We start from the raw sequence: 25,070 nt of genomic DNA, 5'->3' as shown, positions 1-25,070 counted from the left end.
GTTTACCTAAAACTATCACAACATTGTTAATTGGCCATGCTATGCTAAGTCACTTCAGTTGTGTCCGACTCTGTGTGACCCCATAGACGGCAGACCACCAGGCTCCACTGTCCCTGGGATTCTCTAGGCAAGAACACTGGAGTGGGTTGCCATTTCCTTCTCCAATGCATGAAAGTGAAAAGTCAAAGTGAAGTCGCTCAGTCGTGTCTGACTCTTAGCAACCCCATGGACTGCAGCCTAACAGGCTCCTCCGTCCATGGGATTTTCCAAGCAAGAGTACTGGAGTGGGGTGCCATTGCCTTCTCCGTAATTGGCCATACCCCAGTACAAAATAAAAAGTAAAAAAAAAAAGGTCTATGTCCAGGGCAGTCACATTCTGAGGTTCTGAGGGTTAAGGCTGTAACAGATGAATTTGGTGGGGGGTGGGGGCAGCGGGCAAGGACACAGTTGACAGTTCGACTCATAAGAGTTCCTCTGAGGCTGTATGTGGAAGCCGATCAGAGAGGTTGGGGAGGACATAAAGAGACCCAAGGAGCCATGAGCAGCCTGGTGAGGGGTGAGAGGAGGCTCTGGGGTGGATGGTCCAGCTCCAAAGGCCTGTGGCCTCTCGTCGTAGAGATGAGCTGGGATGCGGTTCTCAGGGAGAAAGTCTGTGATCTCCAGATGGTGAGGCACAGATGCTCTCAAGGGGCGTCCCCGTCTCCCCATCCTGTCCCCATACTGAATCTGGGACTGCCTTTTCACAAAGGAGACTAATTGATAGTCCAGGGTGATAAAATGTTATCACTGTCATGCCATTGAAATGCAACAGCAATGCTGGGTCCTATACATCACCCGGGGCTTAAAGAGGAGAGTGAAATGAGCATTGCATTATAAACCACAAAGCCCATTAATCACATGGCTACAAACCATAAATATGACAAGTACATCCATCAATCCGGCACCTTTCTTTCTGGTCTGCGAACGTACGCATTAGCAACTTAATGGATTTAGAAGGCATTTTCTCCTATGGACTGGGAAGCAGAGAGTATTTTATGATTAGCCTCATGGGCCCAGAAGGAAGGAAGAAGGAGTCACCTTTTCCAAAGTGCTGAGGGGCGTTGTAGGGGGTGTCCAGGCACTGGTCGGAGCTACTGATTCTGCCTGCACTCTGAAGACGCAGGAAAACAGAGCCTGGCCTCTGGTGGGAAGGAGCCTTCAGTGGCCATGACCTGTCTGCTCCCCACCCTCTACCTTCGTCCCCCACAACTACAGCTTTTTGACCAGAAGGCTCAGGCCTGCTCTGGGCTTCTGGGCTGATCTTTCTCCAGGATTGGAGGGCTTTAGGTAACTTGAGTTTAATGCTAGAATCAGGTCCATTCCTGCTATTTGAGCTACTTTAGTTTTGTCTCAATGATGGGTACCCTGCCTGTGGAAAACACAGAGACAGAGGCCCGTTGGTGGCAAGAGTCCTTGTCCTCCACCTGCTCACGGGAACCCCTACTTGTCACCGCATCCTGACCTCAGGACATGGATTTACGGATTTTAGCGCCCCAAAGATGCTGAGATATTTTCATTGTTTTAGTTCATGTTGTTCCTCAGCCTGGAAGGCCCTTCTCCCAGGCCAGTGGCTACTTACTCTGCCAGACCCAACCAACCCAATGGTCCCCTTCCCAATGGAGCCGTGACCCAGTCCCCCAGGCAGCCCGGTCTTGCCCTCCCTTGAGCCCTTTGTCACTTTTCTTTCACTGGTCTGTGTCTTCTCTTGGTCTATGAGCCCCAAAATGGTGGGCACTGGATCTTGTGCAAAGCAGAAAAGAGGAACTGATGTTTGGCAGGCAGTCAATAAATATTCCAGAGCACACCCCTGATCGCCCTGTGCACGCATTGGCGCTTAGTCGCTCAGTCGTGTCTGACTCTCTGTGACCCTATGGACTGCAGCCCACCAGGCTCCTCTGTCCATGGGGCTCTCCAGGCAAGAATACCGGAGTAGGTTGCCTTGCCCTCCTCCAAGGGGATCTTCCTAGCCCGGAGATTGAACCCACATCTCTTAAGTCTCCTGCATTGGCAGGTGGCTTCTTTACCACTAGCGCCACTTGGGAAGGCTATTCTCACTGTAGTTCCTCCTGTATGAATTTTTGTGTCCCCCCTCCTTTGGCTGTGCCAGGTTTTAGTTGTGGCACAAGAACTCTTAACTGTGGCCTGTGGGATCTAGTTCTCTAACCAGGGATTGAACCTGGGCCCCCTGCCCTGGGAACGTGGCATTCTTAGTCACTGGACCACCAGGGATCTCCCTGCATTTCTGTCTTATATACCTTCGCACCATGTATTAGCTTCTTATTGCTGCTGTAACAAACTACCCCAAATTGGGTGGCTTGAAACAGCTTGAATTTATTATGTTACATTCCTCACAGAGCTGGAAGTCTGAAGCATGTCTCCCTGAGTGCAAACAATGTGCTGGCTGGGCTTCTCTCCTTTCATTTTGGGGAGAATCTCTCTCCTTATCTGTTCGGCTTCTGGGGCCTGTCACACGCCTTGGCCCCTCTCCTCTACCTTCAAAGCTGGCAGTGTTGCATCTCTTTGGTCTTCGTGTATATCACACGTCCCTCTGACTACAGCCAGGAAGGAAGGACACGTGTGATTAGATGGGGCTCACGTGGATAACCTGGGCTTCCTTGGTGGCTCAGATGGTAAAGAATCTGCCAGCAATGCAGGGAACCCAGGTTTGATCCCCGGGTTGGGAAGATACCCTGGAGAAGGGAATGGCTACCCACTCCAGTATTCTTGCCTGGAGAATTCTGGGGACAGAAGAGCCTGGTGGGCTACATACAGTCCATGGGGTTGCAAAGAGCTGGACACGACTCAACGACAAGCACTTTCACTGGGGATAACCTAGGCTAATCTCTCCATCTCAAGGTCCTTAACCTTGATCACTTCTGCAAAGTCCCTTTGTCATGTCAGACAACAAATTCACAGATCCTGGGGATTATTAGGATGTGGGCATCTTTGGGGGCAGTGATTTTGTCAACCACATATATACAATTTCCTCTACCTGGACTTTTCTGCCTTCTCTGTGTCTACCTAGCTAGCTTCTATGGAACCCTTCAAGACTCATTCAAATATCTTTCTCCCCAGCCTTCCAAGAAACTTCCCCCGCACTCCTCGGATGCTGGGAGTCAGTCACTCCCTGTTGAAGTTTCCATGAAGCCAACTGTGTTTTACCGTAATTGTTAGTGTATATCTCCTCCTCATTTGACAACAAACAAGATCCTTGGGATTGAGGTCTCTGACTTAGCTGTCTCCATATCCTTAAAATCTATTATAATGTTGAACATAAAGTGCTCTGTGTTTGTTAAGTGAATAACTATGTTTTTTCTTTTTATACAGTTTTATTCAGAGAGAGTGAAATTCATTTTTTTTTCCTTTTATAAACTGTCAGTTCTTTCCTCATTTTTCCACTAGGAGTTAATCTTTTTTCTTATCTATTTATATGATGTCTTTGAATATAATGCTATTAATCCCTGTTCTGTAATGTTTCTGGTAAACATTTGCTCTCACTTTGTTGTTTAAAAGTCTCTTCAAATAGGGACTGGGGGCTGGGATTGTTCAGCATGGCCCCGCCCATTTCCGTAGGGAATGATATTGACCTACATCCTTCCATCCTTCCATCCTCCAGTGAAGCCAGCCATCCCCCACCTCTCCCCCACCCTGCAGCTCCCAGCCCTTGGCTTCAAAATCTTTCATTTTGTCTTCAAAGGGAGTTGAAGTGTCTTTCTTGGGTCCTCTGGGAGCAAAACCACTTTGCAGGCTTGAAATCATTCATTTCCTCCATTTCTTTTCTCTCTACTAGTCCTCACAAATAATCTCTGGCAATTATTAAGCATTTTTGTGTGGCTTTACACTTTTGAGTGCTTAATGATCCTTTCCTGGTTTATCAGAGAAAGCAGAATCTTTTCCTTCTTCTCTCGCCTCCTTAGGAAATTCTGGGCTGTGGGCATCTTCCTAACAGAATGAAAAGGAGACGATCCCAGACAGCGGCCATCACCCAGTCTGGATCCAGGATTTCAATAAAGGAAACAAAGATCCAGAGGGTATGGATGTCCCTTGGGGTCTCAGGGATGCTTGATGATGAAGACACACCGCAGGAAGTGAGGACTGAAGGAAACAGACAGTCCCTCTGCTGCAGACTGGCTGTTTGTGCCAGCCCCCAAATTCATATGTTGAAATGTTAGCACTCCTCCTCATGGCATGGTATTAGGGGGCATGGCCTTTGGGAGGTGCTTAGGTCCTGAGGGTGGAGCCTCATGAATGGGATTCCTGCCCTTATTACAGAGACTCCAGAGAGCTCCCTAGTCTCTTCTATACCATGAGGTTACACTGAGAAAGCAGCCATCTCTGAGCCAGGAACTTGGCCCTCACTAACACCAAATCTATGGGCACCTTGATCTTGGATTTGCCAGACTCAAGAATGGTGAAGCACACATTTCTGTTGTTTATAAGCCACTCCATCTGTGACATATTTGTAATAGCTGCCTGAATGGACTGAGAGCCTCGTTCGGAGAGGCAGTAGGCTAAGGGGATGATGGGTCCAGAAACCACCTTGAGAGACCATGTTCTCACTGGCTGGTGTGTTGCAGTCACGGCTCTACCGAAGCAGGACCTCTGTCCTCTCCAGGTCTGAGAATAATCCTCCACTATGAACAGAGGTGACCTAAAGATTTCAGGAGTTCTTCTGGGTTTGCTATTCTGTGGTCGGCCATCCAGAACAGAAGTGTGTGTCCTGGGATCACCATGGTTGACTTTGGGTTTAAATCCTGCCTCTGTCAATTACCAGCTCTGTGACCTCAGCTTGATAGGATTAAGGGTAGGTAGGAGGAACAGGCCCACCAGCAAGTCACAAGCCTGGGATCTGGAGCATGTGAGCTGGGTCATGGGAGTCTTCACAGCGGCTGTTTTGCAAACTTCCTCCTCCCTTCGGCCAAGACTGCTCCAGCCTTGACTTGCGCCTGATTTCTATGTGCATTGCAGCTGCCTACAGAGTCTGGCTTCATTCTTGACCACCCCCCACCCCCCCACCCCCAGCCAGTCCATAGTGTAGGGGTCCCAAGACCCTACTCAACCACAACAAACTCCATCCCCAGAGTTCAGACTTTCTCCCAATTCCTTATCCACTGGCCAGTGCCTTTCTCCCTGGCACAGTAAGGCCCCATTGCGGACCACACCTTCCGACGTCTCCTGAGGTACCTTCGCTCCTGTGCCCAGGACTCCTTCCTTGGATGGCCCAACTGTGGCTAACTCCCTTTAGACAAGACAAGGGGCCCCAGCCTACCCACTGACTGCCCCCCTTGCTGATACCACCCCAGAGACAAGACCCCCATCCTGCTGACCATCTTAGCTTCACACCTGGGCTAGTCCTTTTGTGAGACCCTTATCCATCCTGGGAGGAAACCCCTCTGAAAAAAAGTACTATTGATTTGGCCAAAGAGCTTATTCGGGTTTTTCCATAAGAAACGGGCCCTTCAGCAACTGGCAGAAAGGCCAGACCCACACAACCCTGTCCAAGGAAACTCCAGCCTTGGCCCACTCTCTTCCCTCTGGCCTGAGAGCTGTGTGGCTAGCTGTGCCAAAGACCACAGGGACCTCAGGGGCGTGAGGAGCGGCAGCCCAGGCCAGGCATGTGTTCTACTTGCCCACCTGGCCTAGCTCCAGAGGACTTCAGTGAAAAGTCAGTCCTTCTCCAGGCAGGAGAGGAGGGCATTTAATCAGGGGGCTGCATACAAGGTGGGGTAGAGCCAGGAAACCTTCAGGCTGGTAAAGCTTCCTGGGCCTGGAAGCTCCTGGAAAGCACCATCAGCCCTCGGCTTGAATGGACAAAGGAAGGTGCTGTTTGGGACCCTCAGAGAGTTGTAGCTATAAGTGAGGCCACCAGGACCGGGGGCTTTGGGTTGAGGAAGGAGGGAGTAGGGGAATATATATTCCAGATTCTCTCTCCTCTTGCCCTCTAGTCTCCTTCTGCTGCCTCCCATTGGCTGCTCCCTACAGGGAGCAGAGGACCAGGCAGCCTCTTCTTATAGCTGAGACTCGCCTCTGAGATGCAGGGCAGAGTGGAGAGGGAGGAGAAGAGGCTCATGGAAGCTTCGAGCATCCAACTCACCTCTGGGTCAAGGTCGCCCTGCTCTGTTACCTGCCTGCAAGCATAGAGGGCTCCCCACCTTCAAGGGCGGCTGTGGGGGCATCTCTAAGTGGTTTCTCTGAAGCTGAGCTGGTTTGACTCAGAAATCAGTGCAGTACAGAGGTGTCAGATCCCCGAGTTTAATTCCTGGCTCTACTGCTTGCTGGCTGTGTGACTTCAAGCAGATACTGTAGGTGAGTCTCAGGGTCCTCTCTGGTATAGTAGGGACAGACACTCCAACCTAGGTTCCTGTGAAGATTAAACACGGGGACTTCCCTGGTGGTCCAGTGGTTAAGACTTCACCTTCCAATGCATGGGGTGCGGGTTTGATCCCTGGTTGGGGGGCTAAGATCCCACATGCCTCATGGCCAAAAAACCAAAACATAAAACAGAAGCAATATTGTAATAGATTCAGTAGACTTTAAAAAAATGGTTCACATTAAAAAAAATCTTAAAAAGATTAAATGTGATATTGGTTCACCCCCTTCCAAGCCCTGCACCTAATGGGTTTCTAAATATATTCTTATGTTACTCTCTCCTCCATCCCTGTGTGGTATCCTTATTAGCATCCTTATTTCACAGAGGAGGATGCTCAGCGAGGGTAGATGACTCACCCCATGTCTCATTCCAGCTAATAAGTGGTGTTGCCAAAGCCTTAACCAAGGCACAGGCTACTCCCTGTGACAAGTGATGCCGACTTCATGGAGAGCCTGAGATGTGTAAGCTCAGTGTGAAGTGAAAGTGAAAATTGCTCAGTCGTGTCTGATTGTTTCTGACCCCATGGACTATATAGTCCATGGAATTCTCCAGGCCAGAATACTAGAGTGGGTAGCCATTCCCTTTTCCAGGGGATCTTCCCAACCCAGGGATCGAACCCAGGTTTCCTGCATTGCAGGTGGATTCTTTACCAGCTGAGCCACAAGATAAGCTCAGTAAATCGCACTTAATACTCTTACAGTAATACTTTGTAGATGGAAAAGAATTAATAACTACTGGGTACCTCCAGGTATTGTAAGAAGCACTTTCCTTGAAATGATCTTAGCAGTTGGGATTATCAACCTTGTGGATGGGAAAGCAGGTTGAGGAGGTTAAATGTTTTGTCTCAGTCCTGCTCTTGCAGTCATGCTAAGTTGCTCCAGTCATGTCCGACTCTCTGTAACCTGCCAGGCTCCTCTGTCCATGGGATTCTCCAGGCAAGAAAACTGGAGTGGGTTGCTGTGCCCTGCTCCAGGGGATCTTCCACACCCAGGAACTGAACCCGTGTCTCTTGTATCTCCTGCATTGGCAGGCAGATTCTCTACCACTAGCGCCACCTGGGAAGCCCTACTCTGGCAATCAGCTTGCAGTCAGTTTATTTTAACTATGTATTCATTTATTTGTCTACCTGGGGTCTTAGTTGAAGCACGTGGGATCTTCACTGTGTTGGTGTGAACTCTTTTGCTGGGTCATGCAGGCTTAGTTGCTGCATGGCAGGTGGGGTCTTAGTTCCCCAAGCAGGAATGGAACCTGCATCCCCTGCACTGCAAGGTGGATTCTTAACAGTTGGGACACCCAGGGAAGTCCCTTGCAGTCTGTTTAATTTTAGCAAAAATAAACCCAGTCTTGTCACTATCTGCTCATGGGACTATTACGTATGGTACATTTAGAGAAGTGTAAAATGGAAACGTTTTCAGAAAAAAAAAAAAAAAAAAGCAATGTTCTTCATCCAAGTGGGGGAACAATACTTGGAATAAAATAAAATACCTACCTCTCAATATTTCAACTATTTTTTCTTCTACAATGTTATATCTCTGATGAGGAGTGAAAGCTTTAGGGCCTGCTGGTGACAGAGGGAGGCCGGTGGAGCCAGACATGGGCCAGATGGAATGGGCCAAGTGTCCAATCCGTTCCTTTAATGACTCCTGGGCCGGGGCGACCTGTCACTGTGAGCAAGGGGGAGGGAGAAAAATGAACCAATTCGTTTCTAAATGGCTCTGTAACTCCAGGGTGTTATCGAGCAGAGACAAAGGACACCCCATAATTCTTGGGAAGGGAATCAGGATCTCCGGGAAGCAGGCACAGAGGCTGTCCCATCCTCCACCACCCCCACACCTCCCTGGGATCTGAGCTCCATAAATACACAGCAAGATCGATCTCCGGGCGCCACCGATTTTCCCTGGCCGTTATTGATCGCATTCTTAGATGAGTGGAGGCTTTTCGACCAGAACTAAGCTCTGTGTATCTTTCTTGGAAGTCTCTGCAGTGCCGAGAGCCTGGCCAAGAGAGGAAGCGATATCTCCCATTCCCTTCTCAGAATGCTGCCCAGCCGCTGTGTCCTGGGCGAGAGGAAATTTGAGGGTTGTCTGTCCGTGGGCCACTCTGTCTTTCAGAAGGTATCAAGTTTGGAAGTTTCCCCACGAGAGAAGAAAATGATTTCAGCTGATGGCATCTATAGATGTGTTCTTTATCATAAAACCAACCCCAGTGATAATTCCTTGAACATGAAAACAAAGGGAGTGAGATAGCCTCTTACAGGGTTTTTTCCAAACTTTTAATGCACACCTTGGCATCTTGTTAAAATGCAGATTCTGACTCAGCAGGTCCGGAGGGTCCTGGAATTGCACAGTTGCTTACAAGCTCCCAGGGGACGCTGGTGTTGACGCTGCCGGCTCTGGGACCCCACATAGAACGGTGAAGTGTGGTCCCTCTCAGGGCTGCCTTTAATTCCCTTCTTAACGCAGTCATCGAACATATATTAACTTCTGCTGTGTGCCAGACCCTGTGCTGGGTGCTTGGGGCAGCCAAGGAACAGAACATAGTGCCTGCCCTCAAATTTCCCACAGTTAAGTGGGAGAGACCAGTTTCACAAGCACTGCTAATATAATACAATGCGATTAGGTCTTGAGTCCCGCTGGGTGAGGAGTCTAATTAAATTCTGCTGGGAGGCCTCAAGGAAGTGACATTGAAGCTGGATTTTGTTTAAAGTTTATTATTATTTTATGTATCTATTTTATTGGAATATAATTGCTTTACAATGTTGTGTTGGTTTCTGCTCTATAGTGGGAATCAGCCACTTGTATACATCTATCCCCTCCCTCTTTAGCTCCCCCTCCACCCCATTCCTCTCCTCTAGGTCATCACAGAGCACCAGGCTGAGATCCCTGTGCTATATAGCAGGGAAGCTGGATATTGAAGCGAGATTAGGAGCCTTTGAGATGCAGAGGGTGTCTCCCTGGAGTGTTTCAAAGTGTTGGCCACCACCAAGGAAACAAAAATGATGCTTACAAATGCCCCTGACTCTGAGCTGTTGGTTCAGCGGGTGTGGAGAGCTGACTTGGCTGTTACCACCAATCTGGGAGTTCTTTGAGGTCAAGGCCCTCACCTGGCCCATCTCTGCACCCCCACCCTGGCAAACGGCTCAGCAAACACCTAATTAAACTAAAATGAAGCTGATGTGTTCACTTTTGAAAGAAGTGCTCTTGCTTCACCCTACACCACAATCTCCTGGAGGACTTGTTCAAACAGATTCATGATTCCCACCCTCAGAGTTTCTGAAGCAGCAGGTCTGGGTTGTTGTTGTTTAGTTGCTCTGTTGTGTCCGACTCTGTTGGGACCCCATGGACTGTAGCCTGCCAGCCTTCTCTGTCCATGGGATTTCCCAGGCAAGAATACTGGAGTGAGAATACTGCTGTTCCTTCTCCAGGGCATCCTCCTGGCCCAGGGATTGAACCCACATCTCCTGCATTGCAGGTGGGTTCTTTATTGCTGAGCCACCAGGAAAGCCCAGGTCTGGGTTGGGGGCCAAATTTGCATTCCTAACAAGTTCCCTGTCAATGCTGTGGCTGCTAATCTAGGAACCTCCCTTTGAGAATGGACAATCAATAAGCAACATCACTGTCTTCGGTTCAGTTCAGTTCTGTTGCTCAGTCGTGTCTGATTCTTTGTGACCCCATGCACGCAGCATGCCAGGCCTCCCTGTCCATCACCAACTACTAGAGTTTACCCAAACTCATGTCCATTGAGTCGGTGATGCCATCCAACCATCTCATCCTCTGTCGTCCCCTTTTCCTCCTGCCCTCAATCTTTCCCAGCATCAGGGTCTTTTCAAATGAGTCGGCTTTTGCATCAGGTGGCCAAAGGATTGGAGTTTCAGCTTCAGCATCAGTCCTTCCAATGAACACCCAGGACTGATCTCTTTCAGGATGGACTGGTTGGATCTCCTTGCAGTCCAAGGGACTCTCAAGAGTCTTCTCCAACACCACAGTTCAAAAGCATCAATTCTTTGGTGCTCAGCTTTCTTTATAGTCCAACTCTCACATCCATACTGGAGGAGGCAATGGCGACCCACTTTAGTATTCTTGCCTGGAAAATCCCATGGATGGAGGAACCTGGTGGGCTGCAGTTCATGGGGTTGCACAGAGTTGGACATGACTGAAGTGCCTTAGTAGCAGCACATTCATACATAACCACTGGAAAAACCATAGCCTTGACTAGATGGACCCTTGTTGACAAAGTAATGTCTCTGCTTTTTAATTTGTTGTCTCGTTTGGTCATAACTTTCCTTCCAAGGAGTAAGTGTCTTTTAATTTCATGGCTGCAATACCATCTGCAGCGATTTTGGAGCCCCAAAAAGTAGAGTCAGCCACTGTTTCCACTGTTTCCCTATCTATTTGCCATGAAGTGACAGGACCAGATGCCATGATCTTAGTTTCTGAATGTTGAAAACTAAGGAGCCGGCACAGGAGTGGCAGCAAGGAGAAATCCCAAGTCTAGGGTCAGGAGCAGCAGCTGTGAGGAGCTACCCCATGTCCAAGGTTAGGAGCAGTGGCTGTGAGGAGATACCCCACATCCAAGGTAAGAGAAACCCAAATAAGACGGTAGATGTTGCAAGAGGACATCAGAGGGCAGACAGTCTGAAACCACAATCACAGACAACTAGCCAATCTGATCACATGGACCACAGCCTTGTCTAGCTCACTGAAACTAAACCATGCCATGTGGGTCCACCCAAGAGGGACAGGTCATGGTGGAGAGGTCTGACAGAATGTGGTCCACTGGGGAAGGCAATGGCAAACCTCTTCAGTATTCTTGCCTTGAGAACCCCATGAACAGTATGAAAAGGCAGAGAGATAGGACACTGAAAGATGAACTCCCCAGGTTGGTAGGTGCCCAATATGCTACTGGAGATCAGTGGAGAAATAACTCCAGAAAGAATAAAGGGATGGAGCCAAAGCAAAAACAACACCCAGTTGCGAATGTGATTGTCTTTAGAGAAGTCCTTCTCCTCCACCAAGAAAGGGACGTCAGGTTTGGGCATCACAGGATAGAAGACAAGAATTCTGTAAGACCCATCATAGAACTCCTTTGTAAACTCTGAGGTGAAACCAACTCCATCCAATTTAAGAAATTAAAAAAAAAATTACTGGCATATATAACTCAGAAGTGTGGGTGTCTGGAGTCAGGAATGGCTGGATCATGAATTCAAATGATGCTCTCAGAACTCTCTTTCCATCTTTCAGCTCAAATTTCTGTTTTGGCGCCCTTCTCAGGTAGGCGCTCTCCCTATAACAGTTTTGATGACCAAGTAGCTTCAGGATTTTACTGACCCCCCAAAAAAGAGTGTCTCTCCCAGTACCTCTGGCTGGTAAAAGCCCCAGAGAGTCCTGTGACTGGCCTGGCCTGGGTCACGTGCTCCCTCCTGGACCAATCACTGAACCTGGGAACATAGTTCTCTGATTGGCCAAACTTGGGTCATAGGGATGAGTGCAGGGAAACTCGTTGAGAATTTCCCCCTACAAAGCTGCTAGGTGGCCAGAAAAAAAGGGAGCAGGAAAATCATGCCTGGCGTTTAAAAACTCCCTTGCTTTCAAAGTATTTCTAATTTGGAATGTTCACCATTTTAGAATTCCTCCCAGTCTGCCTGGCTTAATGAGATTTTTAAAGGGCTGATAAGAACTTCAGAGCACTTCACATTATAATAGGACCGAGCATTCACTTGGCACTTACGAAGGGCCAGGTGGTGTTTTACATACCAATTTCCTTATTCTTTTCAATGAGTACACACTATGCTTATGTCTTTTCTTACAGAGGAGGAAACTGAGGCACAGAGAAGTTAAGTAACTTGCCCAATGTCACAGGGCTAGTGATTGGCAGAGACAAGACTGCAAACCCAGGCAGTCTAGTAGTCTGTGTGCCTAATTGCTATGTAACCATCTTGCAAATCTTGAAATCTTATTACCAGAGAATTTCTTATAGATGATCTCAACCAGTGGCACTCCCCTGTCTCCCCCTGTACCTTTTTTGGCAAAAGTTGAGGCCTAAGAAAAGGATTTGTTTGTGGTCATGCAACCTGGTGTCACACAACCAGGAGTAGCACACTGGCCTTTTTTTTTTAATGACAAATATTTCTATTTTATTTTTTATTAAAAAATTTAAAAATATTCATTTATTTTTAATTGATTGATGATTGGCTTACAATACTGGTTTGATTTCTGTCATACATCAACATGCATTAACCAGAGGTGTACATAAGTCCCCTCTGTCTTGAATCTCCATCCCACCTCCTGTCCATTCCCACCTCTCTAGGTAATTACAGAGCCCCAGTTTGAGTTAACTGAGTCATACAGCTAACTCTCATTGGCTATCTGTTTACATATGGTAGCGTATACGCATCCATGCTACTATCTCCATGTATCTCACGTTGGCCTGTGAACACGGAATCCTGTGCCCTTTCTGCGATATTGTCCTTCTCCTGCCCCCTGCTGGACTTTCTGGAAATAGTCCCTGTTCTAAGAGTGCGAAGAAATAAGCTTTCCCACCCCAACGACTTTAGTGCAGACTAAGCTCTTCTTTTTGCATCCCCAGCACCTGCTCCTGTCTCTGGCGCTTGTGGGCGCTCTCTCCCTGTGGGCGCTATCGGGTAATACTCAGTCCAACTCCATTTCTTCTGTTTAGTTCACCCATAGGCTGTGCCCTCTGGGAACACTGACAACCTCCGATCCTCCTGGATGGGCTCCCACCAGTCTTCCCGCTGCTCAGCACCACTCAGGAATGCCATTTCCCCCTGCCACTCAGAGTGGGGTCCGAGGACCACCAGTAGGAGCCTCTCCTGGGAGAGCCTTGGAAATGCAGAGTCTCAGGCCCCAGCCCCGACCTGCTGAGTCCGAATCTGCCCAGTTCAGTTCAGTCGCTCAGTAGTGTCCGACTCTTTGCGACTCCGTGGACTGCAGCAGGCCAGGCTTCCCTGTCCATCACCAACTCCCGGAGCTTGCTCAGACTCATGTCCATTGAATCGGCCCAGGCAATTCCCCAAAACGAAGCCGCATCCTGGAGAGGCGAGAGTCACCACTAGGTGGCGGTGTTGCCCGGGCCGAGGCCAGGATAGAACTGCAGGATCCCCAGCCCGGCCTGAGCAGAGAGGCAGTCGGACTCTGGGCTGCAAAGGAACAGAGGTTTCAGGCTTCCGAGTGTCCCCACCGTCCGCACCCACGTGTCCCACAACCCCCAGGAACCTTGAGATGTTTCAGAATACTAGCCCCAACGAGAAAGATTCCCGCCCTAGAGTCAGAGAAAGCGCCCAGGCCCTGCAGCCACCCTAAAGCTGGGTTAATCCCACGGTGGTTGAGGAGACAGAGGGGTCTAAGTGGGCCACTCCGGAAGCCGCTGGGTTGGAATTCCGTTTGAGGATCTGTGGCTCCAAAGCCGGTGCCCATCTGCCCCTCCATCCTGGCCCTGGAAATGGCCTGAATACCAAGCGCCTTGTTGGACTGGGACTGAGTCACGCTGGGAACTTCTTTAAAGAATGTGGGCAGGAAGGACATTAGGCTGTAAAAATTCTGGACTTTTGTCCAAAAAACTTGCCACTAGGGATTGTCCCTGGTGGGCTGCCGTCTATGGGGTCGCACAGAGTTGGACACGACTGAAGCGACTTAGCAGCAGCAGCAGCAGGGATTGTGTATTTTAACATCACACTCTCAAAACCCTGTGTGTGTGTGTGTGTGTATTTGCCATTTTTTTCATCAGGGAGCGATATTCTTCCATTCCCTGGCTCCGCCACTAACTAGCTGTGTAAGCTTAGACATGTCACTCAACCTCTCTGAGCCCCAGTTTCCTCCTCTGGAAAATGAGGATGACAGTGCTGTCTCTTGCATTTGTTATGAGGGTCACAATCCAATGTTGTTATCAAGTGGAAGGACCTTCTTAGCTGCAGAGCGCTGTACAAAATGAGATGTGATTGGGGGCGAGCATCAAGAGACAAGAAAGAATTTTGGGAGTATCCATGGCATCTTGGCTACAGAGGACCCCTCACTGTTCCCCAGGTTCCATCAGTCTCACAATCCTGTCTCTACACAGCAACCAGAGTGATATTTTATAATAAAAAATAAGATTGTTGTGGTTCAGTCCCCAAGTCATATCCAACTCTTTTGCAGCCTCATAGACTGTAGCCTGCCAGGCTCCTCTGTCCGTGGGATTTTCCAAGCAAGAATACTGGAGTCTGTTGCCATTTCCTTCTCCAGGGGATCTTCCCAACCCAGGGATGGAAACTGTGTCTCCTGCATTGGTAGGCAGATTCTTTACTGAGCTATCAGGGAAGCAAAATAAGACGCAAACTATTAGTAATATATATATTGAATAAACAACAAGGTCCTAATATATAGCACAGGGAACTACATTCAATATCCTCTGATAAACCATAATGGAAAAGAGTATGAAAAAGAACCAATATATATGTATATATATGTGTATAACTGAGTCACTTTGCTGTAGAGAAGAAATTAACACAGCATTTTAAATCAAGTATACTTCAATAATACATTTTAAAAATATCAAAAACAGTTTTCTGTTGCCCTTAAAATGAAATCCAGTTCCTTACTCTGATCTACAAGACTTCTCTGCTGCACTTATATATACAGTGGAAAGTTACTCAGCCATGAAAAGGAACATAAGTGTGCTATTTGCAGAGATGTGGATGGACCTAGAGTCTGTCATACAGAATGAAGTAAGCCAGAAAGAGAAAAACAAATATCGTATATTAATGCATGTATGTGGAATCTAGAAAATGATACAGATGAAACTATTTGCAAAGCAGAAATGGAGACACAGATGTAGGGAACAAATGTATGGATACTAAGGAGGAAAGGGGGGGGTGAACTGGAAGATTGGGATTGACATATATACGCTTCTACGTGTAGAGACCCTACTGTATAGCACAGGGGACTCTACTCAGTGCTCTGCAGTGACCTAAATGGGAACGAAGTCCAAAACAGAGTGGACATATGTATACGTATGGCTGGTTCACTTTGCTGTACAATAGAAATTAACACAACATTGTAAGTCAACTATGTGCTGTGCTAAGTCGCTCAGTCATGTCCAACTCTTTGCAACCCCGTGGACTGTAGCCCGCCAGGCTCCACTGTCCATGGGGATTCTCCAGGCAAACATACTGGAGTGGGTTGCCATGCCCTCCTCCAGGGGATCTCAACCCAGGGATTGAACCCAGGTCTCCAATAAAATAAATTTTAAAGAATCAAAAATAGTTTATGACCCTGCCCACCCCTTAAAACCTTCCAATAGTTTTCCTTTGTCCTTAAAAATGAAATCCAGTTCCTTACGCTGATCCGTAAGACTCCTTTGCTGCATGTTCCCACGTCAGCACACCCTTGTCACCCTTGCTCCTTCCACCCCGACCTGCTGTCTATCCCTCCCTCTCTGGAATCTCTGCATTTGCTCTTCCCTGAACCTGCTTTGGTGTGAAACTTGGCCTCGAGACCTAGGATGCTCGATGCCTGGCACGTGGCCTTGAGACCTAGGATGCTCAATGCCTGGCACACAGTAGGCACTCCACAAATCTCTGCTGAACGAATAAACCCACAACATTCTGACTGCTGGGAATGCTCCCACCCCCAGAGGAACAGCCAGACCACGTTCATGGACTTGTGACCCCATGCAGCTGTGCCCCTGGAGGCACACACCCTCAGGGAGGAGAAGCCGCCATCTCCACCCCTTTTGCACCCTGCCTCAGAGGGACTGGAGGAATTAGGAGGGAGAGACCTGCTTGCCCAAATGGCTACATGAAAGCATGTGTTTTCTCTGAGCCCATTAATTCTCATGAGTTGGGAAAATAATTAAATCTCATTTTAGAATGACGCAACATTATCTCACACTTTGGGTTCTATTGTAATTATTAAGCTGGATGGAAAATAAAACATCCAAATACCATAAATAACTTTTAGACCAGAACAGATGTCAGATAGGGGAGGGCTAGCAGCTCTGGGGCAGGTGTCTTGTCTTTGCCTTCTTTCTGCCACTGCCTGTCCATCCGTTGCCTCTGTCCTCCCTTCTCTCCATGCATCTAGACTCGTGTGCTTTAATTTCTTTGCTCATGTGGCCAGCAAATATCTGCCGAGCCCTGCTGGAGGATGGACACTTGTCTGGAGAGTAAGAAGGAGAGAGAATCCCTCCCCATTCTTCAAGGTTTAGCACGAGCATCACCTCTCACTCGTGACTCCCCGGGCCCTTTCCTTTCCACTCTCCTGGGAGTTTGTTATTGCCTCCTCTGAGCAGCTGGCACCCAGTCAAACTCCATATAGTACTTGCGCCCAGAACTTGGTGGAAGATGTGTTAGATGTTTGCTTGACCGTTTCGCCGACCAAACTGCCTGTAACTTGAATGCAGGATCATTTCTTTCTTGTGTATAATCATATTCAAATGCCTGGAACAGAACCTGTAAGGTACTTAATAGGTGCTCAGCTATTATTTATTGAATGAATTAAAGTTCTTATTCGTTTCTCTCTCTCCAGGAACTAGTTCGCTGTCATGCTCTGGAAACATTTGTAGAATGAATAGTTAGGGCTTATCTTCAGAGATGAAGGAGAGAGACCTGGGTAGGGGGAGTTATCAGGGGCCAGAGGAGAAAGAAGGATGGGGTATGGTTTTGTTTCCTAGCGCTGCTGTCACAAGGGACCTCAGGCTGGGAGGCCTAAACAGTGGAAATGAATTTCCTCGCAGTTCTGGAGGCTGAGAATCTGATACTAAGGTGTCAGCAAGCTCGATTTTGGGCTTCCCAGGTGGTGCTAGTGGTAAAGAATCTGCCTCCATTGCAGGAGACCTGGGTTTGATCTCTGGGTTGGGAAGATCCCCTGGAGGAGGGCATGGTGACCCGCTCCAGTATTCTTGCCTGGAGAATTCCATGGGCAGAGGAGCCTGGTGGGCTTTAGTCCATAGGTTTGCAAAGAGTCGGACACAACTGAAGTGACTTAGCACGCACAAACTTGATTTCTCCCCAGGCCTCTTTGGCTTGCAGGTGGCTGTCTTCTCTCTATGTCTGTATGTCTCTGCCCTGCAGCTGCTGCTGCTGCTAAGTTACTTCAGTCGTGTCTGACTCTGTGCAACCCCATAGATGGCAGCCCACCAGGCTCCACCATCCCTGGGATTCTCCAGGCAAGAACACTGGAGTGGGTTGCCATTTCCTTCTCCAATGCATGAAAGTGAAAAGTGAAAGTGAAGCCGCTCAGTTGTGTCTGACTGCGAGACCCCATGCTGCAGCCTACCAGGCTCCTCCATCCATGGGATTTTCCAGGCAAGAGTACTGGAGTGGGCTGCCATTGCCTTCTCCGTGTCTCTGCCCTAATCCTCTTCTTATAAAAACACTAGTCAGATTCGATTAGGGCCCATCCCAATAACCTCATTTTAACTTAGTCACCTCTGTACAGATACTATCTCCAGATGCAATCACTTACTGAATTACTAGGGGTTAGGGCTTCACTATGTGAATTTTTCTTGAGGTGCAGTGGCAAAGAATCTGCCTGCCAGTGCAGGAGATGCAAGAGATACAGCTTGGGAAGACCCCCTGGAGTAGGAAATGGCAACCCCTCCCGTATTCTTGCCTGGCGAATTCCATGGACAGAGGAACCTGAAGGGCTACAGTCCACAGGGTTGCCAAAGAGTCAGACACGACTAAGCACCTGCACACACACACTCACACACACACACACACATGAATTTTTGTGGGGACACAATTCAGCTCATAATGGTGTTTGAGGTCCATTCTGTTACTATTAAGGGGTGAAAACTGGACCAAGAGTCTCTCATGAGGAAACTGATGGTGACTCGTGTCGCAGGGTTGGCTCGTCAGCTTATCCTTCCCGCTCCTGGCTGCCCACCTCCAGCTGACGATGGACAGCGTCATTCTGGGCATAGCTGTGGTCTGGCCACAAGGGGGAGACAGAGCTCCTAGCGCCAGCCCCTGGGAGACCTAGAGCCACACCGCAGGGGCAAACCAGCTGGTGTCATCACTTGGTCACCAGTGCGGCTGCGGCTGACCCGGTTGGGAGGCGGCAGAATGTGGTCGCAAAAGCCCTGGCCCGCATGTCACGAGTCCCGGACATGGGGACATGGGGTGGGGGGCTCGGTGGGTGTCCCTGGATTTGTCACTCCTCGGCTCTGGGATGCCGCATTTGTAGCATGGGGTGGGGATGGTGGGTACTGGGTCGGGGGGCTCCCCCTGCCCAACCTCCTCCAGACGCTGGCTTCCTGTCAGGGGAGCGCTCGGCCCCACATCTGGCTGCCATCCCCAGCTGTCACGGAGGATTAAAAATTGCAGCATAATGACCACGGCTTCTTCCGGGGTTCTCCCCCTCCCGTTTCTGAGCATGTCAATTTTCTTTTCTCCCAAGTTAGGGGAAGAGTCTTCGATACAACCAGGATTATCCCATAAAGCTTAATGGAGGCCTCCTGGCGCCGGCCTGCAGATTACTGTAAGCCCTTGCTAACCTGCTGAGAGGATGATAGAAATCACCACTGGGGCAGGCTCGCCCACTCCGTTCCAAGGGGCTGTCAGAGCAGGGGCTGTGAGACCTTGACCCTGAGGCTGTGGCCTGGCTCCGGGAGACAGGGATTGAATCAGGAGAGAGAGCTGGGTGCCTACTGTTCTCTAGGCAGCGGCTGATGCCCTGTGAGACAGGCACTGTTGGACGGAGCCCTCGTGAGGAGGCACCTCTCTGCCTCCCACCCAGCTCTGCCTCTAGTGTATTGGGGACTGGAAACTAACCCACTCTTCTGCGCGGCACCTCCTCTGGAAAATGCGGGCAGTAAGTGGCCTCTTGCAGGTCAGCATCCTTTGATTGGTCCTGGCTGCGTGAAGGTCTTGCAGAGAAGCACTGTGGAGACCACAGCCATCGGGCTCGTCAAAGAGAGAAGGCTGTGATCAATTAGTGATGTCTGCCATGGCCCAGACTGGAAGAGTACAAATGCTACTCCTCACCTCTGGACCAGATGAATGCTAAGTCTCATTCCAACTCTGGTATCTTACTAAATCTCAAGAATATTCATCCTGTGATCAAAGCACCAGTGATATTCTTACTGTGGCTTCTTACTAAGTCCTCAGATGTCGTTTTCTATCAGGTATGGGTGTCGAGGAATGTGTGCAGTGGTCCTATGCTTTGCTACCCAGCTCTCCCATTCAGGCTGGAGCACCCACTTCTTTTCTGCAAGGATCAGGAGTTGCTGATGGCTCATGGCTGAGTCCCTTTCTTGGCATGGCCCTTTGGGAAAGAGAGTGACTTTGTCTTAGATAATATCCCCACCCCCGGCCAGGAGCCATCTGTCTGCAGTGGCTGGTCCCTCGAGGAATGTAATTCAGAACAACTTTGAAAGGCCATCCAAGCTCTGGGGCGGTTCCTAGGAGCAGCTGGGCTTCTGTGATCACTGTGTCCGAGTCTGGCTTTCCCCTCTGCCCAGCCCTGCAACCTGCACTTTCTCAGAGGTGCTGTTCCTGGAAAGGTTCCCCTCAAGAACAGCCTGCAGATGCATCTCCAGCTCAGAGTCAGTTTTTAGTGAATCCAACCTAAGGAGGGTGTGAGTTCACAGCAGACTCATGCATGTCAATGACCCGAACCATCTCAGTTCCCATGTGTCCTGCTCCCCTGCCTTTGAGTGAAGCTGATCCCCTGGATGCACAGCCTGTCAAGAGGATGGGAAGGGGACAGCCAATCAGCTGATGCCACTGTCCCTTGTCACCTAGTGACAGCCTTCCAGCTGTCTAACCAGATGACTAACCTCCTGCAGCGCCTCCCAGCTCTAGGTCCTTGGTACTGTGAGACTGGCAGTCTGCCTCTCTCTGGTAAGGTCACTTGTCATTGGATTCAGGACCCAAGAATAATCCAGGATAACTCTTCTTTTCAATACCCAAGTAACATCAGAAAGACCCTTTTCCCAGATAAAGTAACACTCCCAGGTTTCAGGGACTTGACATGGATGTTTTAGGCAGGGGCATTTTTTGATCTGCCATGCCTACTAAGGGTGGAATGAGTAGTCCTTAGGGGACTAGGCTGTTTGTAGGAGGCACAGCCTGTTGTCAGGGTCTCCTGGGCCAAATTAGTGTAAGAGGTCTAATTAGGTGGAGCTCGGCTGTCTGGTTATAGCAGGTCTTCTTTCTTTCTCTTCCTTCAACCCTCCCCTCCTGTCTCCTGACTCCTCTGAAGAGGAGCTGGTTGTATTTCTCTCCTCTCCCCCAAAGCAGGATTCTAAAGATAAAGTGGTCTGGAGATGGTCCTGGTCAGGAGAAGCACAGTCATGGGCCACCGCCAGGCCACCTGGCAGGGCCCCTTGTCCCCAAAGCTCAGCTTCTTCTTTGACTGGAGTTACAGATTCAGCCCATTTTTGGATCATGGCCCTTCTGGGAAAGTAATGAACAAAAAGAAATCCCTTTCTAAAATTCAACACTTTTCATAAATCAATAGTCCAGTCAAAAGTCAATGTTCTTTTATGGCATTGACTTTTATATTGGTGTGAGTTTTCTCAGGAAAATAGAAGCCTCTCTATATGTTCTAGGCAGGGAGGTTTACTACAGAAGTAGGAGTCCATGTAACAGTTGAAAGAACTGGGGAGGGGGATGTGAATCAGAGGTCAAAGGAGCTGCTCCCCAAATCCAGGGATGTTGACCTGACCTGAAGCACTGAAGCAGGTGGCATTTGTAGGGATGTGGATGGACCTAGAGACGTGGATGGATCTAAAGACTGTTATACAGAGTGAAGTAAGTCAGAAAGAGAAAAACAAGTATTAATGCATATATGTGGAATCTGAAAAAAATTGGTACACATGATCTTATTTACAAAGCAGAAATAGAGACACAGATGTAGAGACCAAACATACCGATACCAAGGGGGAAATGGGGATCGGGATGAATTGGGAGACTGGGATTGACATATATACACCACTCCGTATAAAATGTATACTATGTATAGAATGGATAACTAATGAGAACCTACTGTATAGAACAGGGAATTCTATTCAATGCTCTGTGGTGACCTAAATGAAAAGGAAATCTGAAAAAGAGGGGATATATGTATACGTATAACTGACTCACCTTGCTGGACAATTGAAACTAACACAACTTTGTAAAGCAACTATAGTTCAGAAAAAAAAGAAAATGGTCACAATGCCCGGGGATTTCTAAAACTTTCTTCTGACCACCTTGGTTGGTCACAGCAAATCCACCATTTCCCAAGAGCTGCTACTCCCTGAGAATGATGCTTCCCTCTCTCTTCCACCTTCTAAATCTCATGCCAGCTCCTCCCAGGGGCAGACACTACTCCAGCCAGATAGGCAAGGAGGTTGAGGAGACTGGGAGACTGGGACTCCCAGTGGTTTCCTTCTCAAGCAGAGACCATGAAGGGGGGAGGGAAGGTGGTGAGCTGGAAACAGGCAGGGTTTTCAAATGATTTCGCTCCTTCTGAAACCTGCCTCTTCCCTTTCTTTCTCCAAAAGAAGAGGATCCTAGTTGCCAGGGGTTGGATAAGAGGCCCACAATTGCTCTGGGATAAGGGTCCATGCATACCTAAATGATATGAAGGAGAACATCCATTAAAGGATGCTTGGGGAGCAGGACCATTAGTGAGGCAGAAGTAGCCTCATCCTGGGGACAAAGCCTGGGCTCTGCTGATGACTGACTGGGGCCACCCCATGGCTCAGCTCTTTGACCATGACCTCAGTTCCCCTACCTTTCATTGCAATAAAGATCTGTTTGTCGAGGAAGGAGAATAGAACATATTTACCTAATAATATATAGTTTGAGTGGGGCTTTCCTGGTAGCTCAACTGGTAAAGAATCTGTCTGCAATGCAGAATACCCTGATTTAATTCCTGGGTCAGGAAGATCCCCTGGAGAAAGGATAGGCTACCCACTCCAGTATTCTCGGGCTTCCCTGGTGGCTCAGATGGTAAAGAATCCATCTGCATGCAGGAAACCTTGGTTTGATCCCTGGGTTGGGAAAATCTCCTGGAGGAGGGCATGGCAACGCAGTCCACTATTCTTGCCTGGAGAATCCCCATGGACAGAGGAGCCTAACGGACTACATACAATCTATGGGGTCAAAAAGAGTCGGACAGGACTGAGAAACTAAGCACAACACAGCACAGCACATATAGTTTGAGTGATAATTTAAAAATATTTAGATGTATGGTTACTGCTAGGCTACATGGTAGCCAGGGAAAATATTTGTGGGTCCATGTTTACATAAACAACTTGAGTCACTCCAAACCAATGTGGCAGCCTCATCCTGTGGCCCAATCCCAAATCATCTCATGAAGGAAATGCCACACCGGCCAGTGGGGACCATCTTCTTATCTGGCTTCCTTCCTGGAACTGGAGTCGGGTCATGGACTGGACTGAGCAGGAGGCTGGTGCTATGAGGGGGAGGACCTGAGAGCACCCCAAAGGGGAGAAGAGGGGACTGAGGCCCACATGGGATCCAGTCTGGGCCAGGAGCACCCCTCCAGGCTGGCATCGATGACTGTGGCTGCTCAGGGCAGTATCGGGCATGTCACGTAGGCTTCTGTCTCATCTCCCCACAAATGTCGGGAGTGCATCTGACCCTGTTGAGTACCGTGTGGCCCAGTCTGGTCTCAGTCTAGGACCTCCCAGGTGAGGAGCATGGTCCCTCATGTGGGGGCGCTCTCTGCCTAGATTCCCTCTCCTTAGCAGCCGAATTCCCATTTCCTGTAAGCCAGCTTGGACCTTGAAAGTGTCCTCCTTTCCCAAAGAGTGTCTTTTCTCAAAAGCGTCTGATGGTTTTCTTCCTGCCCTCGGTTAAATTCAAGGTCCCAGCCTGGGATGCCAGGCCCTTCCTGAGCCAGCCCACAGAGCCTTTCCAGGCCTTCCTCCTGCTGCTTTCAAACATCTGCCTCTCCAGCTACCTGGACGGTATTCTAATTCCAACTCAGTTCAAATTGAATGAGCAGCTACCTGTTGCTGGGGCCCGGGCTGCATATTAGAACTCCCAAGCAGTGGTTTCTGACCTCAGGCTCCTAGACGTGATAAGTCGCTTCAGTTGAATCCAGTCCTGTTGACCCTCTGTGACCCCCTGGACTGTAGCCCACCAGGCTCTTCTGTCCATGGGATTCTCCAGGCAAGAGTACTGGAGTGGGTTGCCATGCCCTCTTTCAGGGGATTTTCCCAACTCAGGGATTGATTATGTCTCCTGCATTGGCAGGTGGGTTCTTTATCACTAGTGCCACCTGGAAAGCTCCATCAAGCTCCAATAAATCCCTCTTTTTAGAAGGACCTTTCCAGAAACTCTCCTCCTCTTCTAGATGTCCTGTAGTTCTGTAGTTTTTTTTCTTTTGGCTGCGCTGGGTCTTAGTTGCTGTGTGATAGCTTTCTCTGGTGGCGGTGCAACTAGACCAAAAGGTTTTGTGCCCAGGAGCCCCACAGGGTCCAGGGCATCACTCTTACCCACCCTTCAATTCTTGGCCCAAGTGGCCCCTCGTGTCTCTGTGAGCTCTAGGTCATGGACTCTGGCATCCCCACTCTCATGACACTTGTCGCTGTGGGCTGTGGTTTTTCGTTTATCTGCCCACCTTCTTCCCCACTAGACCAGGGGCCTCGAGTGTAGGGCCTCTGAGGGCAGGGCTGTGATTCATTTTTCCTGGAGTCCCGGTGCCTAGTAGAGCGACTGTTTGCTGACGGTTGTGTTGATTCCCAGAATTCCTGTGCTGGTGGTGGAGGCGTGTTCCCAAGTACAGATGCGCACACTTCAATTAGCCAGCCCGGCCTGTCTCCTAAACAGTCCTGTTTGGGGTTTTCTGCACATTCTGAATGTGCTGCATCCAGCCTCACCACCTGTTGGGAGATGGGGAGAAAATGAGGCAAATGGCTTTAAAAGGCCCAATTACCACAGCCGCAGTAATACATTGCAGGCAATCCAGTCTTGCTGATCTCAGCTCCTTGGCTGTGAATTGGGGTTCCTGAACAGAGATGTCTGGTGGTAAAAATGTGCCCGATGAGATGCCATCCACCACGTACTGTTTCTTGATGAAAGTGAGAGAGGAGAGTGAGAAAGCTGGCTTAAAACTCAACATTCAAAAAATGAAGATCATGGCATCTGGTCCCATCACTTCATGGCAAATAGATGGGGAAACAATGGAAATAGTGACAGACTTTATTTTCTTCCCTGGTGGCTCAGTCAGTAAAGAGTCTGCCCACAATGCGGGAGACCCAGGTTCAATCCCTGGGACAGGAAGGTCCCCTGGAGAAGGAAATGACAACTCACTTCAGTATTCTGGCCTGGAGAATTCCACAGTCAGAGGAGCCTGGGGGGCTACAGTCCACGGGGTCACAAAGAGTCAGACACCACTGAGTGACTAACACTTTCACTTTCTTACTTTCTTGGGCTCCAAAATCAGTGCAGATGGTGACCGCAGCCATGAAATTAAAAGACACTTGCTCCTTGAAAGAAAAGCTATGACCAACGTAGGCAGCATATTAAAAAGCAGAGATATTACTTTGCTGACACAGGTCTGTCTAGTCAAAGCTATGGTTTTTCCAGTAGTCATGTATGGATGTGACAGTTAGACCATAAAGAAAGTTGAGTGCTGGAGAATTGATGCTTTTGAACTGTGGTGTTGAAGAAGACTCTTGAGAGTCCCTTGGTCAGCAAGGAGAT

The sequence above is a fragment of the Bos grunniens genome, chromosome 5, assembly GCF_055505025.1.
Source record: "Bos grunniens cultivar Pamir isolate PY7600 chromosome 5, Bosgru_T2T1.0, whole genome shotgun sequence".
NCBI lineage: Eukaryota > Metazoa > Chordata > Mammalia > Artiodactyla > Bovidae > Bos > Bos grunniens.
This window is presented reverse-complemented; position numbering follows the sequence as displayed.